Source organism: Rhinichthys klamathensis, unplaced genomic scaffold, assembly GCF_029890125.1.
Source record: "Rhinichthys klamathensis goyatoka isolate OS25496 unplaced genomic scaffold, OSU_Roscu_1.1 h1tg000176l_1, whole genome shotgun sequence".
NCBI classification, from domain to species: Eukaryota; Metazoa; Chordata; class Actinopteri; order Cypriniformes; family Leuciscidae; genus Rhinichthys; species Rhinichthys klamathensis.
In genome coordinates, this window is record NW_026606705.1 from 3,080,354 (window position 1) to 3,086,565 (window position 6,212).

The 6,212-nt window shown below is 47.7% G+C and overlaps 3 non-coding genes across 3 annotated transcripts; all 3 read right to left on the reverse strand.

Annotated features, from left to right (window-relative positions):
• Positions 1 to 281: 281 nt before the first annotated feature.
• Positions 282 to 353, reverse strand: trnaa-ugc (transfer RNA alanine (anticodon UGC)). The gene has a single exon. It is a non-coding gene; the product is annotated as a tRNA-Ala (tRNA).
• A 1,055-nt stretch (positions 354 to 1,408) lies between these two features.
• trnar-ucu (transfer RNA arginine (anticodon UCU)) lies at positions 1,409 to 1,480 on the reverse strand. The gene has a single exon. It is a non-coding gene; the product is annotated as a tRNA-Arg (tRNA).
• A 528-nt stretch (positions 1,481 to 2,008) lies between these two features.
• Positions 2,009 to 2,080, reverse strand: trnar-ucu (transfer RNA arginine (anticodon UCU)). Its single transcript has one exon. It is a non-coding gene; the product is annotated as a tRNA-Arg (tRNA).
• Between the last annotated feature and the right edge of the window lie 4,132 nt (positions 2,081 to 6,212).

Sequence of the window (6,212 nt, forward strand, 5' to 3'; positions counted from 1 at the left end):
GCTTCTGTGAAGCGATGACCTAAAATGACGCATGAGGCCGTTCCTGGTCGGGGGGCGCTGTTCGGGGGCGACTATCTGTCTCTGCAACTCCTCGTTAGTATAATGGACAGTATCTCCGCCTGTCACGCGGAAGACCGGGGTTCGATTCCCCGACGGGGAGACCTAGTCCTTTACTGCTGCCCAAAGACCCATGCAAAAGTTTTGCTCCAGCCACGAGTTAAATGAGGAGTGGGCCAGGGGCCCCGGACGTCTGTTTTAACGACAGCTTGAGCAAAAGGCAATGCGTTGGCCGGGAATCGAACCCAGGTCAACTGCTTGCAAGGCAGCTATGCTCACCACTATACCACCAACGCAGGCGGTTGGGCATAGACTGGATGCCGCCTTGTGCGGTCAGCAAGAATGCTGGCAACACATTAGCAGCTGGCAGGAACCGAAACTCTCTTTGTCTGGGCCCGGCACTGGAAAAAAACGCATGAACTTTTTGACCGGACCTACCAGGCTCTTTATTAAAAAAGCAAGCTCTCTAATTTAATAACGTAACCCGTTTTACACAGACACTTCATATTTAAATGGTATTAGATGATTTGTTTGGCTTCACTGGCTTCTGTGAAGCGATGACCTAAAATGACGCATGAGGCCGTTCCTGGTCAGGGGGGCGCTGATCGGGGGCGACTACCTATCTCTGCAACTCCTCGTTAGTATAGTGGACAGTATCTCCGCCTGTCACGCGGAAGACTGGGGTTCGATTCCCCGACGGGGAGACCTAGTCCTTTACTGCTGCCCAAAGACCCATGCAAAAGTTTTGCTCCAGCCACGAGTTAAATGAGGAGTTGGCCAGGGGCCCCGGATGACTGTTTTAACGACAGCTTGAGCAAAAGGAAATGGGTCGGGCATAGACTGGATGCCGCCTTGTGCGGTCAGCAAGAATGCTCGCAACACATTAGCAGCTGGCAGGACCCGAAACTCTCTTTGTTTGGGCCCGGCACTGGAAAAAAACGCATTAACTTTTTGACCTGACCTACCAGGCTCTTTATTAAAAAAGCAAGCTCTCTAATTTAATAACGTAACCCGTTTTACACAGACACTTCATATTTAAATGGTATTAGATGATTTGTTTGGCTTCACTGGCTTCTGTGAAGCGATGACCTAAAATGACGCATGAGGCCGTTCCTGGTCGGGGGGCGCTGATCAGGGGCGACTACCTGTCTCTGCAATTCCTCGTTAGTATAGTGGACAGTATCTCCGCCTGTCACGCGGAAGACCGGGGTTCGATTCCCCGACGGGGAGACCTAGTCCTTTACTGCTGCCCAAAGACCCATGCAAAAGTTTTGCTCCAGCCACGAGTTAAATGAGGAGTTGGCCAGGGGCCCCGGACGACTGTTTTAACGACAGCTTGAGCAAAAGGCAATGCCTTGGCCGGGAATCGAACCCGGGTCAACTGCTTAGAAGGCAGCTATGCTCACCACTATACCACCAACGCAGATGGTCGGGCATAGACTGGATGCCGGCTTGTGCGGTCAGCAAGAATGCTCGCAACACATTAGCAGCTGGCAGGACCCGAAACTCTCTTTGTTTGGGCCCGGCACTGGAAAAAAACGCATTAACTTTTTGACCTGACCTACCAGGCTCTTTATTAAAAAAGCAAGCTCTCTAATTTAATAACTTAACCCGTTTTACACAGACACTTCATATTTAAATGGTATTAGATGATTTGTTTGGCTTCACTGGCTTCTGTGAAGCGATGACCTAAAATGACGCATGAGGCCGTTCCTGGTCGGGGGGCGCTGATCAGGGGCGACTACCTGTCTCTGCAATTCCTCGTTAGTATAGTGGACAGTATCTCCGCCTGTCACGCGGAAGACCGGGGTTCGATTCCCCGACGGGGAGACCTAGTCCTTTACTGCTGCCCAAAGACCCATGCAAAAGTTTTGCTCCAGCCACGAGTTAAATGAGGAGTTGGCCAGGGGCCCCGGACGACTGTTTTAACGACAGCTTGAGCAAAAGGCAATGCCTTGGCCGGGAATTGAACCCGGGTCAACTGCTTAGAAGGCAGCTATGCTCACCACTATACCACCAACGCAGATGGTCGGGCATAGACTGGATGCCGCCTTGTGCGGTCAGCAAGAATGCTCGCAACACATTAGCAGCTGGCAGGACCCGAAACTCTCTTTGTTTGGGCCCGGCACTGGAAAAAAACGCATTAACTTTTTGACCTGACCTACCAGGCTCTTTATTAAAAAAGCAAGCTCTCTAATTTAATAACTTAACCCGTTTTACACAGACACTTCATATTTAAATGGTATTAGATGATTTGTTTGGCTTAACTGGCTTCTGTGAAGCGATGCCCTAAAATGACGCATGAGGCCTTTCCTGGTCGGGGGGCGCTGATCGTGGGCAACTACCTATCTCTGCAACTCCTCGTTAGTATAGTGGACAGTATCTCCGCCTGTCACGCGGAAGACCGGGGTTCGATTCCCCGACGGGGAGACTTAGTCCTTTTACTGCTGCCCAAAGACCCATGCAAAAGTTTTGCTCCAGCCACGAGTTAAAGGAGGAGTTGGCCAGGGCCATACTAGGGCCATTTTTTCACCACATTTTGAATTTTGGGTGTATATTAATTCTGCTGGCATTTTTGGCCACCAAACCCTGATAACATTAAGAGAAACATAAACGACAAAACAAACGACAGTTTTCTATATTGTTTTTCGTCATTGGAAAGAACAACATTTTTGGCTTTAAAGCATGATTTAAAAAGAAATGTGGCAAATGTTATACAAAACATATACCGTCATTAATTATCATTTGAATATTGACAACATTAAGCTACATTTGAAAACATAATTGTGTATAAAGAGGCATGCTGTTTTGACCAATATTAATCTCTCTAGATTTAAAGATAGTCAAATTAACTATAACAAACAGGTTAAACAAGCCATAGCTTACTTTTTTAGGGGCCCCGGACGTCTGTTTTAACGACAGCTTGAGCAAAAGGCAATGCGTTGGCCGGGAATCGAACCCAGGTCAACTGCTTGGAAGGCAGCTATGCTCACCACTATACCACCAACGCAGGCGGTTGGGCATAGACTGGATGCCGCCTTGTGCGGTCAGCAAGAATGCTGGCAACACATTAGCAGCTGGCAGGAACCGAAACTCTCTTTGTCTGGGCCCGGCACTGGAAAAAAACGCATGAACTTTTTGAGACATTAGCAAAAAGCAAAACCCGGACGACTGTTTTAACGACAGCTTGAGCAAAAGGCAATGCGTTGGCCGGGAATCGAACCCGGGTAAACTGCTTGGAAGTCAGCTATGCTCACCACTATACCACCAACGCAGATGGTCGCGCATAGACTGGATGCCGCCTTGTGCGGTCAGCAAGAATGCTCGCAAGACATTAGCAGCTGGCAGGAACCGAAACTCTCTTTGTTTGGGCCCGGCACTGGAAAAAAACGCATTAACTTTTTGACCTGACCTACCAGGCTCTTTATTAAAAAAGCAAGCTCTCTAATTTAATAACTTAACCCGTTTTACACAGACACTTCATATTTAAATGGTATTAGATGATTTGTTTGGCTTAACTGGCTTCTGTGAAGCGATGACCTAAAATGACGCATGAGGCCTTTCCTGGTCGGGGGGCGCTGATCGGGGGCGACTACCTATCTCTGCAACTCCTCGTTAGTATAGTGGACAGTATCTCCGCCTGTCACGCGGAAGACCGGGGTTCGATTCCCCGACGGGGAGACCTAGTCCTTTTACTGCTGCCCAAAGACCCATGCAAAAGTTTTGCTCCAGCCACGAGTTAAATGAGGAGTTGGCCAGGGGCCCCAGACGACTGTTTTAACGACGGCTTGAGCAAAAGGCAATGCGTTGGCCGGGAATCGAACCCGGGTCAACTGCTTGGAAGGCAGCTATGCTCACCACTATACCACCAACGCAGGCGGTTGGGCATAGACTGGATGCCGTCTTGTGCGGTCAGCAAGAATGCTGGCAACACATTAGCAGCTGGCAGGAACCGAAACTCTCTTTGTTTGGGCCCAGCAATGGAAAAAATACGCATGAACTTTTTGACCGGACCTACCAGGCTCTTTATTAAAAAAGCAAGCTCTCTAATTTAATAACGTAACCCGTTTTACACAGACACTTCATATTTAAATGGTATTAGATGATTTTTTTGGCTTCACTGGCTTCTGTGAAGCGATGACCTAAAATGACGCATGAGGCCGTTCCTGGTCGGGGGGGCGCTGATCGGGGGCGACTACCTTTCTCTGTTACTCCTCGTTAGTATAGTGGACAGTATCTCCGCCTGTCACGCTTTAGACCGGGGTTCGATTCCCCGACGGGGAGACCTAGTCCTTTACTGCTGCCCAAAGACCCATGCAAAAGTTTTGCTCCAGCCACGAGTTAAAGGAGGAGTTGGCCAGGGCCATACTAGGGCCATTTTTTCACCACATTTTGAATTTTGGGTGTATATTAATTCTGCTGGCATTTTTGGCCACCAAACCCTGATAACATTAAGAGAAACATAAACGACAAAACAAACGACAGTTTTCTATATTGTTTTTCGTCATTGGAAAGAACAACATTTTTGGCTTTAAAGCATGATTTAAAAAGAAATGTGGCAAATGTTATACAAAACATATACCGTCATTAATTATCATTTGAATATTGACAACATTAAGCTACATTTGAAAACATAATTGTGTATAAAGAGGCATGCTGTTTTGACCAATATTAATCTCTCTAGATTTAAAGATAGTCAAATTAACTATAACAAACAGGTTAAACAAGCCATAGCTTACTTTTAGACGTGGTGAATGAAGTTCGACTGTTCGAGGTTGTGATGGTCGTCCGATATCCCTTGCCAGTTATTATGCGTACAAAAAATCTTCTTGCATGAATATGGTCATTTTCTAGTGTTTATATCCAAAAAGATACGATGCAGGGAGATGTTTTTGTATTTAGCGCGCTCAGCGCGATGTAGGCTATTTCTGGACTTGTGCAGCGTCACGCAATCGCGCAGAATCTGATGACGTCAATGGTTCCGTTGCTTTCATTTTGTTTATCAATGGATGTTGCGATGATTTATATAAAAATGTATATCAAGTCATTCTCGAGTCATACAGTTCAAGTCAAGTCAAGTCTCAAGTCATTGGATCTCAAGTCAAAGTCAAGTCGAGTCATTTTTTTAATTTAGTCAAGCAAGTCTCAAGTCCTTAAATTTGCGACTCGAGTCTGACTCGAGTCAAGTCATGTGACTCGAGTCCCCCATCTCTGCCTTTACTGCTGCCCAAAGACCCATGCAAAAGTTTTGCTCCAGCCACGAGTTAAATGAGGAGTTGGCCAGGGGCCCCGGACGACTGTTTTAACGACAGCTTGAGCAAAAGGCGATGCGTTGGCCGGGAATCGAACCCGGGTCAACTGCTTGGAAGGCAGCTATGCTCACCACTATACCACCAACGCAGGCGGTTGGGCATAGACTGGATGCCGGTTTGTGCGGTCAGCAAGAATGCTGGCAACACATTAGTAGCTGGCAGGAACCGAAACTCTCTTTGTTTGGGCCCGGCACTGGAAAAAAACGCATGAACTTTTTGACCGGACCTACCAGGCTCTTTATTAAAAAAGCAAGCTCTCTAATTTAATAACGTAACCCGTTTTACACAGACACTTCATATTTAAATGGTATTAGAATATTCGTTTGGCTTCACTGGCTTCTGTGAAGCGATGACCTAAAATGACGCATGAGGCCGTTCCTGGTCGGGGGGCGCTGATCGGGGGAGACTACCTGTCTCTGCAACTCCTCGTTAGTATAGTGGACAGTATCTCCGCCTGTCACGCGGAAGACCGGGGTTCGATTCCCCGACGGGGAGACCTAGTCCTTTACTGCTGCCCAAAGACCCATGCAAAAGTTTTGCTCCAGCCACGAGTTAAATGAGGAGTTGGCCAGGGGCCCCGGACGACTGTTTTAACGACAGCTTGAGCAAAAGGCAATGCGTTGGCCGGGAATCGAACCCGGGTCAACTGCTTGGAAGGCAGCTATGCTCACCACTATACCACCAACGCAGATGGTCGGGCATAGACTGGATGCCGCCTTGTGCGGTCAGCAAGAATGCTCGCAACACATTAGCAGCTGGCAGGACCCGAAACTCTCTTTGTTTGGGCCCGGCACTGGAAAAAAACGCATTAACTTTTTGACCTGACCTACCTGGCTCTTTATT